We start from the raw sequence: 14,906 nt of genomic DNA, 5'->3' as shown, positions 1-14,906 counted from the left end.
TGGACTGCAGGTTAGAGACTGCCTTCCCAGTCAGGGACTGATATCAGACTATAGGCAAACAGAAAGAAATAGGGTGGTTCTAAATGAAAGACCAGCACTGGTAGAGTTTTTAATAGAATCTAGAACAGAAGCTGCCATTAAAAAAGGAATAATTGGTGGAGCATATAAAATATTGCACAGTAACTATAAGAATCAATCAGATGAGGTTAGAAAGGATTGGGAAGAGAGACTGGATAAGCAATTCACAAAGAAACAATAGGAGGATATATGTATGTTTCCCAAATATGGAACAAAACCTAGAAGATGTATGATTTTTGCCTGGAAATGTTTACATAGATATTTTTATACCCCAAGTAGATTCCAGAGAAGTTTTCCTCAGGTAGACAGTAAATATTGGAGGTGTGAAGGGGAAGGGAACATATTTTCTGGGAGTGCGATGAGTTGGTGAACTTCAAGGATTCCCTGTGGGATGCACTATCAGAGATGCTGGGTGGACAGATTAGTCTGATGAGGGAGATTTTTTCTGAGCTATGATACAGAATCGGAATTGCCTAGACATGGTAAGGACTTGCTTTGTCTAATAATGGTGGCTGCTAAAAAAGCAATAACTAGAAAATGGAGATCAAAATCTAAACCAACTACACTAGAAGTAGTGAATATAGTAACAGAGATAAAAACTGGAACTGAGATCTTTAGAAAAGGGTAGGAGCAAACTACATAGGAAATATGGGAATTGTGGGAAAAATACATACAAGGAAGGAATGAGGCCTAAAATGCAGCAGGACTTAAATGAGCTATGTAATGTTTGAGTGAGAAAAATTGGGTAGATTATAAATGTATAATATTTGCAACTGGGAGTGCGTCAGTATGGTTTATTTTCATTTATATAAATGTATGATTGCCTACATAGTAAGTGATGGTTTAATATAGATGTTTGTTAAAAAAGCAGGAATTTAATAATTTATGTAATATTGCTTAGGTTATATGATATATAGCAATATATGGAGTCCCTATTAAATTATAGAAAAGACTGTTGAGCGAACAGCATTTTTGGTGCTCTTACATCGAACATGCCGTTCACCGAACTGTTCATAGTGAGATTATATAGGGATGATCAGTAAATTTGCACTTTCCTCACTGTAGTGCAATCTCGGAGCAGGGGTGTGGGGGTGCAGCCCCCCACAAGGGCTGAAATCAATGAAAGGCTTTTTCGATTAAATGCCATTCATTCATGGAAGCTTTCGATAATTTAATATAGACCCCAATATATGTGAAGTATAATGTTTGTTATGTTAATATAGTTTGATTACTTTTATATGAATGTAAATTTGCCTACATCACAAGTGATAATTCAAAGGTGTTTGAAAAAAAATAACCCAAAGACGGGAAGAACAAGGACATGTTGGGACATATTTCCCCTATCCATGTGGCACAAGGGTGCTAAACCAGGGAGGGAATTTGCAGTTACCCATCTATCCAAATTACATTTGAATACAGTAAAAGAAGTACTTTGCTTTATGTGGGGTGGAAGACTGTTGCATTGAAGTGAAATATCTGTGATGCACTACCTATCCCTCCAACATGTTATTTATGTTGTAGAAGAGACTGAGATCCCTTGAGCAGGTGTTTATGCTACCATTGGACTTGTGAATGTGTAACAGGTCTGACAACATAGGGGCTGTTGAGGTTCTATATACTAGGCAGAGGTTCCTTCTTGGATACTGAGAAGATGGCCAGTGCTTTGACCTTGTCCACATATCTTTTGATTTAGGTCTTTGATTTTCTTAGTGAGGAAGCACTGTGGTCATTCTAGTTGTGACAAGTATTTGGATAAATACATAACAAAAGGGACACTATAGTCAATGACTACCCTAATGAGTGACAAGTACATTGGAATCCCTGGAGTACCTATAGATATAAGCTGTACAATAAAAAGGACTTCCTTACCTCGGTGGATACATTGTGATCAGGCAACACTTCATTTCTGACAGAGGTTCCCAAATCCCTGTCTATGAGATCAATTTTCAGGGCTGTGTTGCCGATGTGACAGTTACAAAGGAAGTCATGCTTGCCAAAGGGTACAATTATACATTTCTAGGCACATAGTTTTAGTCCATTGTTTTGACACCAGCTATTTGTTTGGGACAGGCCATCTTGGTGGATTATGGTGACCTCTTAGGAGTTTATGATGCAGCTGCAAACTTGGTCAGCCACAAACTGTCAGAATTCTGAGAAGTAAACACCAAAGAGGAGATGCCCAAGGACTGAATTCTGGGGTGCCCTGCACTCTGCTATTGAGGTGTATTGGAGCAAGTACAGCCACCCACTTTTATTTTCTGAGTTTTATTTGTGAGCTAGTTTGCTATCCAATGAGTTACATAAGAATTTACATTTATCTCAAAAAGTATGTCTGTGATACCTGAGGATGGGATGTTGAACACTTTTGTGAGGTCTAGATATGCAGTGTGTACTGATTTGTGGTATAGATCTGCAGTATGCACTGATTTCTGGTCTAGATATGCAGTGCATACTGATTTGTGGTCTAGATATGCAGTGTGTACTGATTTGTGGTCTAGATATGCAGTGTGTACAGATTTGTGGTCTAGATATGCAGTGTGTACAGATTTGTGGTCTAGATATGCAGTGTGTACTGATTTGTGGTCTAGATATGCAGTGTGTACAGATTTGTGGTCTAGATATGCAGTGTGCACGGATTTGTGGTCTAGATATGCAGTGTGTACTGATTTGTGATCTAGATATGCAGTGTGTACTGATTTGTGATCTAGATATGCAGTGTGTACTGATTTGTAGTCTAGATATGCACTGCGTACTGATTTGTGGTCTAGATATGCAGTGTGCACTGATCTGTGGTTTAGATATGCAGTGCGTACTGATTTGTCCGCATTTATTGCTTCAGCAATTTTTTCAAAGAAGACAACCTAGTTAAGTAGGCAGGATCTGCTGTTGACAAACATGAACTGACATAAGCTCAGTGTCTGTAGGTTACCTATATCCTTATTTATTGATTCCACAATGAACCTTTCCATAGGCTTACAGAGGAGGCTTGCAGGCTTATGGGTCTATAATTACCCGGGTCAGTTGAAACTCCACCTTTGTTCAAGGGAGTGACCGTTTCTGTCCATCATTTATTTGGCACAAAGCCTAGTTTGAGGTTATTTAATAACCTTTAAAGATGGTCTGTCAAGTCATGCTTCAGACTGACCAGTAAGTAGTCTGGTATGTTGTCCAGCTCCATAGAAGTAGTTTTCTTGGCCTTAGAAAGCACCTTGAGGACTTGTTCTTGTGAAATTGAGGGACATGTAGATGTGGACTGGTTAGCTGAGAATACTGAAGGGGAGAAGAGAGTGAATTTTGAGCTACCTTGGTCTACTAGTAGATTGCCATGTCCTCTGAGTCTGAATGTATGACATAATTTACCATTAGCTCTACAGAGGATTCTGATATACAGTAGTTAAAGAAGATTTTGTGGCTATCTCTCACTTGCATGGCTATTTTTACCTTATAACTGGCTTTGGATGATTTCATCAGGGTTCAGGGTTCCTTGTTTAGTTTAACAAGAGCATTTTGGCATCTTGATTAGTTTCATTTATTTTTGTGTGCAATTAGTTTTTTTTTTCCTCTTTTATTATAGAGCCTGTTTATATCAGGCTTCAATCACAAGGATTTATTTTTGAATTTGGTACTGTGTTTATTTCTGGGGGGACTGATGCATCTATGCAGGTATCAACACGTGCATAGAGTTTGACAGTAAATGATTCTTTTTAAGCAGTGGGATTGTCAAGATGGAAGGGACTTTTGAATTCAGCCAGGTCATCACTTAGTTTTAGTAGATTAGCCTTTGCATAATCTCTGAATACTGAGGTATTGGAAATTGTTTCAGGCTTCGGTCATATGTTAAACATGAGTGTTTGTGGTTTGATTTGAGCAGGAAGGAAGTTACAGTTGATAGGGAAAAAAGTTGCCCCATATTGGAAAGGACCAAACTCAGGATTTTGTTTCCCCTAGTTGGGATGTGGACTAACTGGTTCAGAAATTTCTGGGCATACATACTCGAGAATATATAAATCTCCCTTTTTATGGTGGGGGAGTTGAGGCCTCCTACAAGAATGGTGTTTGGTTTAATATATAGGGACTCCAAACTAATTAGGTAAGAGGTGTAGGCTAAGGGGAGCATAGAGGGGATTCTATAGTTAGTTATGATATGATAAGGGGTTTTATTAATAGGAAGTTGGATGTGAAGGAGTTCAGGTTGTTAGCTTGTTTAATGAGTCTGGATGACATTTTTTTAGTAATGTGGTGACACTGCCACCTTTGGTGCCTTGGTCTAATACAGTGAGCCTGAAAATGTGATAGAATTGAAACCCTGCATTGATAAAAAGCTTTCATTGATCTTGAACCAGGTTTCTATGATGATTCATAAATAAATGTTTCCATTGGTAAGGGGTGCTTGTAGGTATTAGAGCTTTTTGTTAAGGTTCCTAGCATTGAACAGTAATATCTTAATGTTATCTGGATTCTGTTTTCTTATGTTGGAAGCTTTAGAAAACTGGCATTGCCTAAAAAGGCAGTATCGGGTGAACAAGGATTTAGCCAATATATGAATGCTTTTGGGGGGGGTGGAAGAGATAGAGACCGTCCCTGGCAAAACATTTAGGACTATCTCCTTCCAGGCTGATATACTCTGTAGCCCTTTGAATGATACCAGAAGATAAGCCAGTTGTTGAAAACAGTAATCTTTTGTTCATATTGTTATATCATTCTTAGTAATGATAGAATGCTGCTCAAGGCTAGGTTCATACCAGCCTCAGACACATATTCAGAGAGCTCCATCATGCCTCGCTTCATATAGTCTAGGGAGGTCCATCACTCACACATGTGTACTATGACTGTGTCATATGTGTTTTTGTGGTGCAAGGCCTTGAGTGTTAGCGTAATGTGGTGAATCCTGGTGCCTCACACGCAACTGACCATAATCCTCTCCTTGCACCACTCCTCTCCTTGCACAACATGGTGAGTGGTGCATCTGTGTGTCTTACTATAGAATTAGCTATGACTAGGATATTAGATTGTGTGGAGGTTTGCCTTATGGGCTTTTGAAATGAGTCAGTGATATTCTTAGATGTATGTTTCATGCTCGGTACTGCCTGTATTGTGTGTTTGTGAGGCTGCTCTGGGTACTTGTTTTTTAGGTTACTTTTAGGTGGCATCTGTGGTTTGTGCAGGTTACTTTTAAAAGCCTCAACATATGAAGGTCTATGTTTTTCATCTAGCTATGTGTACCTTGTTAAGTGGGATGTGTGGTACTGGTAACCTGCAAGGTATAGTCAGGATCAGTGGCTCAACAGGCAGCACACACAACCGTTTGTACAGAAGGCTGTAGGTACTTTTCTCTCTCTAGGTGACTGGATTTATTTTCAAATCGCTGGCACTACAGTACAGCATTAAAGGATGCTGTACTCCTGAGTATACTGTCCTTCATATGAGATTTTAAACCAAGGTCCTCTCTGTTTGAGTTGGTGGTAGCTCAGGTGAATGTAAAAGATCTCAGGGTACCTATCAAAATAGTAGGGGAAGTTCCCTGATGTCCTTAAATTTCCCCAAGCAGTATAAATACCACCTCAGGTCTCCTCAGAAAAGAGGCTGCTACCTTAGTGGGACTAGCTCAGTCAACAAAAGATAAATAAATAAGCATAGAACTGGGTGGTTCTTCAGTGGCAGGGGATGTCATTGTGATATAGTGGGAGTTCTCTCATACAAATTATATATATGTAGCATATAATATGGTAACAGCTGGGAAAGAAATATATATGCCATGCATTTGGTGGTGAAATTTGGTAACAGGTAGTAAATGCAAAATACCTAAAAAACTGGATATTATTTTATTTATTTATTTATTTATTTGCAGTTGGTTTACCAGGATAGTCCATTGGGCCAAAAAGAACCCATTTTCAATGGAGTCCTGGGGAGAAAAGCTCCAGAAAAATATAGATTACAGTAGGTATTATACATGCTTAAACATTATAAACTTTCAAGTAGACAAGTTTAAGTACAATGTACAATGATTACAATTAATTTACAGTGTTAAAACTAAAAAGGATTACACATAAAATCAAATGTCTAATGTAAAATTCTACTAAAGTTATTTCATAAAGAGAGTTCTCCATGTGAGAAGGAAGGTTTGAAGCCTAACATGGCCGAGAAGTTTGCATCTCAATGAGGAGCATTTTGTGGGTCAGAAGAGATTGTTGGTAAAGACTGATCACAGGAGTCTGTTGATACAGTGGAAGATTTATACCCAGAGAATTGATCTGTGGCCATCAGAAGCTTTCCTGAGGATTTACCTGTAAAGTACCAGGAACCAGGGTAAGATCCAACAGAAGGTGACCCTAGTCAACTGCCTATGGCACAGTGCCGGCTGAGGGGCTTTATCATGCAATATTAGTTTTCAAAAAAAGTCTGCTTTTGCTTAAAAAACATCTGTTTTTCTGTCATGCATGCAACACTGGAGTGCACATGCATACAGAGCAGACTATTGGCAAGAGAGTTATCCCTTCCAGCATGTCTGTTCTTGCTCAGTGCGAGATTTGACACTCCAACCTTTACTTAAAGATTTTTCCATGCATGCACTTTTGATTTTGCTATTTAAAAGCTTAGCCTTCCTTGTTGAATATGTTTCTGTTTTTTGGGGGGTTTTGTTGCTATGGATGAATTAAGGACTGGTGCTTCAAGTTAATATTCCAGCACTCACTTCGGATGTGTGTGTGCCTAATGCCCCAGTTATGTGCACTGCCTAGTAAGTGACTTGCTCAGGGTCTCGAACCCTGTACCTTGATGTATGTTTCATGGTGGGTACTGCCTGTATTGTGTGTTTGTGAGGCTGCTCTGGGTACTTGTTTTTTTAGGTTACTTTTAGGTGGCATCTGTGGTTTGTGCAGGTTACTTTTAAAAGCCTCAGCATATGAAGGTCTATGTTTTTCATCTAGCTATGTGTACCTTGTTAAGTGGGATGTGTGGTACTGGTAACCTGCAAGCTATAGTCAGAATCAGTGGCTCAACAGGCAGCACACACAACAGTTTGTACAGAAGGCTGTAGGTACTTTTCTCTCTCTAGGTGACTGGATTTATTTTCAAATCGCTGGCACTACAGTACAGCATTAAAGGATGCTGTACTCCTGAGTATACTGTCCTTCATATGAGATTTTAAACCAAGGTCCTCTCTGTTTGAGTTGGTGGTAGCTCAGGTGAATGTAAAAGATCTCAGGGTACCTATCAAAATAGTAGGGGAAGTTCCCTGATGTCCTTAAATTTCCCCAAGCAGTATAAATACCACCTCAGGTCTCCTCTGAAAAGAGGCTGCTACCTTAGTGGGACTAGCTCAGTCAACAAAAGATAAATAAATAAGCATAGAACTGGGTGGTTCTTCAGTGGCAGGGGATGTCATTGTGATATAGTGGGAGTTCTCATACAAAATATTATATATATGTAGCATATAATATGGTAACAGCTGGGAAAGAAATGTATATGCCATGCATTTGGTGGTGAAATTTGGTAACAGGTAGTAAATGCAAAGTACCTAAAAAACTGGATATTATTTTATTTATTTATTTATTTATTTGCAGTTGGTTTACAAGGATAGTCCATTGGGCCAAAAAGAACCCATTTTCAATGGAGTCCTGGGGAGAAAAGCTCCAGAAAAATATAGATTACAGTAGGTATTATACATGCTTAAACATTATAAACTTTCAAGTAGACATGTTTAAGTACAATGTACAATGATTACAATTAATTTACAGTGTTAAAACTAAAAAGGATTATACATAAAATCAAATGTCTAATGTAAAATTCTACTAAAGTTATTTCATAAAGAGAGTTCTCCATGTGAGAAGGAAGGTTTGAAGCCTAACATGGCCGAGAAGTTTGCATCTCAATGAGGAGCATTTTGAGGGTCAGAAGAGATTGTTGCTAAAGACTGATCACAGGAGTCTGTTGATACAGTGGAAGATTTATACCCAGAGAATTGATCTGTGGCCATCAGAAGCTTTCCTGAGGATTTACCTGTAAAGTACCAGGAACCAGGGTAAGATCCAACAGAAGGTGACCTAGTCAACTGCCTATGGCACAGTGCTGGCTGAGGGGCCTTATCATGCAATATTAGTTTTCAAAAAAAGTCTGCTTTTGCTTAAAAAACATCTGTTTTTCTGTCATGCATGCAACACTGGAGTGCAGATGCATACAGAACAGACTATTGGCAAGAGAGTTATCCCTTCCAGCATGTCTGTTCTTGCTCAGTGTGAGATTTGACACTCCAACCTTTACTTGAAGATTTTTCCATGCATGCACTTTTGATTTTGCTATTTAAAAGCCTAGCCTTCCTTGTTGAATATGTCTTTCTGTTTTTCGGGGGGTTTTGTTGCTATGGATGAATTAAGGACTGGATCCTCAAGTTAATATTGCAGCACTCACTTCGGATGTGTGTGTGCCTAATGCCCCAGTTATGTGCACTGCCTAGTTAAGTGACTTGCTCAGGGTCTCGAACCCTGTACCTTGACTACTCGAGGCAAGAGTCTTAATCTAACATACCAACTGCCACAACTCCATAAACTTCTTTATTTTGTGGTTAATCACTGAGGATTACAGCCTATTGGTGTCAGTCACGGAGTTTCATAGTTATGTGGTTGATAAAATACATGTTGATACTAAACCTTTGAAATGATTTAGAGCAGTGTGGTCTTAGCTGTTTCCAGTTTTTACAGAACATCTCTGTTTTTTGGCCTATCTTTGGGCAAGTCACTTAATCAATTAGTACTTTGGGGCAACTGTAAATTTGGGCTAGGCATCTGAATGGTCCCCTGGACTACAAGCCTAATAACTTCCTATGAACCAGGAAGGACATTGATTGTTGTAAACAGGAGTATCATCATATGAGACATGTCCTTTGAATTTGATTCTTGATTTCCTTGTTCTGTTGAATGTCAACAGTGTGTTTACTATTTACCTGCATTGGCAGCATAAAGTCTATGAGTTTGATGTTATTTTAACCATGAATACATTTTTATCTTGACTTTTGTAAGATACACAGTTGTGAAATGCAGTGTGTTTGGGCTTCAACAGTTTGTCTAGCACTTACTACAGATGAGCAAGGCTATGAACTGTTAAACAGCTGTTTCCTATAGTACATGATTTGATTCCCTCAGCCTTCATTTGTCTTCTGTAGAACTTTGTCACATTTCTTCACCAAACAGTACTCCTGGGCTGCTCCTGAAAAGGAACACCTGTGTCTAGTGGGCTGGCCTAGGCTGTTAGCAAATGTGTTATATATCTGTCTTTTGAATCCCTGCACTAACACGCTAATTAGTATTTCATTATCTGCTAAGAAAAAACACAATGGAATTCAGCAAGACAATCAAGTCCCAAACTTTTATTTGTCTTTATTTCTCATATTAAATCTATTTTCAATGTCAGTGTGATTTATTTTGTTAAAAAATGGCTAGCAGTGTTTTTTCTATAAAATTTGACATGCAAGTTTTAAATAAAATCCAAATACCTGATAATTGTAAAAGTAAAGAAGAAAATATCATGTACACTGACAGGTTTGAGCAGTGTTTATGGCAACTGTGGAGAGAGACGGGCTTAGTTTCTGGTGTCTGTCCATAAGAATCCAATATTTATCAGCATGGGAGAACATGGTTAACAGACTGCATTGCCAAGGATGGCCTGCACCTTTCCCCCCTGGGAGTTTGGATATTGGCTAAAACTTTATCCATTCCCTTAGAGCCTTTTTAGGCAATGTCAAAATGACAAAGCTACCAACATAGCATAAAAAATTCAAAGCAACCTAAAGGTATTACTGCTCAATGCTAGGAGCCTAAACAAGAAACTCAACACCCAATAAGCTCTCCTCAGTCCGGAGAATGTAGGCATCTGTGCTGTTACCAAGACTTGTTTTAAAGCCGCAGAAAGTACTACAGCATTGGAAGACTACAGTGCCTTCTAGACATCTAGACCAACAGCAGCACAGAGGCTAAAGATAGAGGTGTCTTGATCTATGTTAGTAGCAAATACAGCTCTAGGTTTGTTAAACAGGATAATGCCCTGGAGTTCATCCATGTCCAGGTTTCCATAAGCAAGGTTCCCTACCATGTCCTGGCCTGCTACAGGTCACCCTCTATGACCCAGAAAGCTCACAACTCTTACTTAGACCTACTAGAGGCACTCACCATCCAACCAAATTCCCTATTCATGGAAGACTTTAATTACCCCTGTATAGACTGGGAAATGTACACTGCCTCTAACTTATAGGCACAATGTTTCCTGGACTTTATCAGCACAAACACCCTGGACCAGATAGTATAATCTCCAACCAGAGGATCAGACATATCGGTCACAGAAATCACCAATATGGAAGAGCGTTGCATCCTTCTGTGTCACATCCTCCTTGATGAAGTTGGACCACAAAGCTGTCTTCCTCAAAATGAAAATGAACCCAGAAGACCAAACTAAACCCAGAACAGTTAGGAACTATTCTAAAGCAAACTACATCCTATTAAATGACAATTTGTTAAAATTCACTGTCCCCCCAAACTCAGAAAACACAGCTACCTATGTAGAATTATTTACCGAAAGTCTGTACAAACATGTAAGTGGCTGTATTGCGGCTACCTTACCTAAAAGAAGTAAGCCCAGATCTAACACCAAAAATAAACCACCTGATTGAATCCTTACTTTAAAAGGCTATATAATAAAAGAAAAAAGTCATGGCCAAAATCAGAAAGAGCAACTCTCATAGAGACGAGCTCTCTGATTCAACCAAACTAGAAACTAAGAAGTCTAATAAACTCCAAAAAGACCAGTTACAAGGTCAGCACCCTCTCCCAGCCTAAGTGCAATCATGAGGTCTTCTTCAGCTGTATCAAGAAGCTTAAAGGTAGTACTCAGCAGTGTGCAGAACTGGTGGTAAATGGCACAACCTTCACTGGCCAGAGTGACACAGCAAATCTACTGGCTGATAAATTTAGCTCTAACTTTACCACCACAACCCCTGTGAAATCCCTTCTAGCATACTCCACTCCCCCCAACTCTCAACAGGGAGCAGGTCCTGGAGGTGCTCGCTAAGACCAAAAATACAGTGGGCCCCAACAATATCTCTGTTTGTCTCCTAACTAGCCTAAAACATGACCTAGCAGGACCACTTGAGGCACACTTCAACCACAGCCTCAAAACAGGCTATGTAACTGTGAATGGAGGACCACAACAGTCATCCATCTTTATAAGGGTGGACCATCAGTTGACCCCAGGAACTACAGACCCATAAGTCAGACAAGTCTAATGTGCAAAGCCATGTAATGAATTATCATGGAAATGATCAACAGGGACATTGACAAACTACAGACACTACACCCATCTCAATTTGGCTTTGTTAAGGGTCACCATGGATATGGATGAGGGGAAAATGGTGCATACTACCTACTTTACCCTGTCCAAGGCACTCCATACAATATCCCACTCAGGTATTATCCCAGCATAATTTGCTGGGTTACCAGCTGGCTCAGGGACAGGACTCAAGAAGTCAGGATCAGTAAGATCATCTTCACCAAGAGGCCTGTCACCTATGGAGCACCCTAGGGCTCCGTGCTGGGCCTGCTCCTGTTTGGCATCTACTTCTCAAAGGTAAGGATAATGTTAAAGGCCTCTGGCTCACCAAGTTCACAGATGACTTTAAATTGGCAACTGTTATAGATTCCCCCCCGCAACACCAACATCCTTCAGGATAGTCTAACACAAACAAATGACTGATGTGAAAGCCACATATTAAAACTCAATGCAAGGAAATGCATTATAGTGAGGGTCTTGCTACTTAACCTGGTAGATTTCTTTGAGTGGGTTACCATGGCTATGGATCAGGGGAAAATGGTGCATACCTGGCCATGCTCTCATTCCAAAAACATGCATCTGGAGCATTTCTCCTTGGGCCTCTGTTGAAAATGGGCTTTGTCCTAGTCAGACTTTCCCGGTTAACAAATATTAAATAACTAAATAAAACAGTGCCCTTTGGGAAATTGTCCACCCAAGCTAATTACTTAATTGATAAACTACCCCTAAGAGCAGGACATATGTAGAGAGTAGTCTGGCATTTGACCAACATGTAGTCAAGCTAGCAAGAAAATCATTCTATGTTGCCCTACTCATAAGCAAGGGTACTTCATCCAGGTCTAAAGAAGTAATAGTACCACTCTACAATGTGGCAAGCAGTTGCTACAGTTTAGACCACACACAGGGCACTATAGCGCTCGGGTTTGACCGCAAATGCAATACTGGCTATTAAATATCGGGCTGGCTGACCACACCCTGCCAACACTTTGTGGCTGGGGCAGCTGCTCCTCTCACCCTGCCCTAGCTACACTACTGTTCTCTTATAAATACTCTTATAGTTAAACTGTGCTACGCATGGCTAGATCATATTGTATGATGCTGGCAATCTTTATACAAGTTCCTGTAGTTTTTCCAAAGCTATCAATAAAGTACATGTAATTTATTTCAATCATAACAATAATGGGTGTACACAGTCAACAAAGTGGTTATAACTGCTGGTGAGGGGGGCTTTCTGTGGATGAAAGTACTTTATGTTGTTATCATCTGGTCATTTTTAAACAGTCTTTAATCTGGCTTTGCAGAGCATGTATGTGTGTGTGTGTGTGTGTGTGTGTGTGTGTGTGTGTGTGTGTGTGTGTGTGTGTGTGTGTGTGTGTGTGTGTGTGTGTGTGTGTGTGTGAATTAAATTGAAAGGATTTGGCTACTTTTGTGCCTTATTCCAAAAGACTTGTTCTCATTGTAAGAGACCGCAGTATTTATTTGCTTTTATTTCCATTGAAAGTCAGACTGAGTTACATTGCCAGTTTTCAGTGGAGGCACAGGGAGAAAAGATCCAGTTAGTAGCACCACAGATCAGTCACCACAGATCCACTTCACAATTACCTCTAATAATGGAACTAGTATTTCCCCTGATACTACTACACATCTCCTGGGCATAATCATAGATCATAACCTCAGCTATGATGATCATATCAACAATACTATAAAAACTATCAATAAAAAATTAGGCTCCCTGTATAGAATCAAACCCTTCCTCACACCGCTAGCTTGAACCACCATTGCCCAGACTCATCTCACTTCTACCCTATTCTATGCTTATGCCATATATACCAATCTATCAAAACACAGTCTTAGCAAGCTTGAAACTAGCTATAATAATATAGTCAGATTTACCATTGGCTCCCCTTTTAGAACCCACCACTGTCTCAACCTTAAACTCGGATGGTCAGAATTACAAAACCAACTACTATATAATCAACTTGTGATCACACAAAAAATTCTTTATCACCCAAATAATACCCCTATCCTCTCTAACCTGATCTCCCCATATAAAAATCTTACAACACTACGCTCAGCTAATAAGCTACTAATTTCCAATATTAAATCTAATAATAAAGCTGGGGACTCACGTTTTACCAATGTTGTGGGCAGAATCTGGAACAAGCTTCCTAGAACACTCACATCTCTCTCATCTACACAACTCTTCAAGAAACATCTCAAAGAACATCTAAAAATACATTGGCTTTGTCCCTGCTCTAAGCCTGACGGAATCATACTTTTCCTCTTATTTCTCTTCTTGCTATACCCCTTCCTCCTGGGCTATGGCCTCTCTGCAGCATTAATCAATAGAAGCTAACTTTATATACTAGCCCTTGTGTTTTCCTGCCTTTTCTCTTTCTCCTTCTTTGACTTAACGAATGATAATTTTCAAATATTGTATAAATTTGTACTTGATTGTATCTTAAACCTACGCAAAGACTCTGTACTATTGTTCATAGAAACAATTTTTATTTTTTCTTCCAAGCATTTTTGCTCTTTAATGTATTTGAATCTAGTCATTTTTTAATTATTGTATTTTGTAATTTACTTATGCTTGGAGCTTTTCTCCCTGGGCCTCTACTGAAAATGGACATGTATCCAGCTAGACTAGCCTGGTCAACAAATGTAAATAAATAAATAAATAGTAGTAGATGTACATGTACAGTATAACGACATTTAGACAAGCTGCAAAAAAGGACACCATACAAAAGTAATGACATTTATTAAAATGGACTGTACAAGAACTATCATACAAAGATAAAAGTGTAGTAAGTTTTAAGTAGTGACACTAGTGCTCATTACACATCAGTGGATCTGGAAATTATCATTAAAAATGTAGCAACATTACTAAGCAGGAGAGAATATAAAATATTGCAGCTAAAGTAACATCGATATAAATATTTTGAACTTATTGATTGCTTTTGCCTTATATTGTTTTACTGAACAGCACTGATGTTATTTCTGTTTTGGTTTGTTATGTTTTTAACATGATTTTTTTAGAAAAATGTGCTGGAATTTAGGGGCCTTTGTAGGGTGCTAGAGATATGACATTCCCCAGCTACTAAGTGTGAATGAGTTAATTGTGACAGTATAGGCTAGTAATGATGCAAGAAGTTAGAAGGGGGTTGCCTCTGGGACTAGTCATTCTTGCTACCCTCTACTCTGTAGTGTTCCCCAGGGCTCCATGTTTACTACCTTAATGCTCACTTATTCACAATGTACATGTTTTTTTTTTATCAAAGATGTCATTCAGAAGCAAAACAAGTTATAGGAACAGTATGTAGATGACTCACGGCTTTAAATCTCTTTCCAGAGGTGCTTGCTATAGATGCTTATTATATTTTGATAATTATCACTTTGTTGTGTTTAAGATACTTTTTTTTTTTTTTGGAGGGGGTCCATGACTTGAAAACAGCTCAGGGCCCAAAGTACACTTAATATGCCACTGTCAACTACTACAGTGGAAAATAAAGAAA

Source organism: Protopterus annectens, chromosome 9.part0 (genome assembly GCF_019279795.1).
Source record: "Protopterus annectens isolate FY-2018-M chromosome 9.part0, PAN1.0, whole genome shotgun sequence".
NCBI classification, from domain to species: Eukaryota; Metazoa; Chordata; order Ceratodontiformes; family Protopteridae; genus Protopterus; species Protopterus annectens.
The sequence above is the reverse complement of the archived record's forward strand: the minus strand, read 5'-3'. Positions refer to the sequence as shown.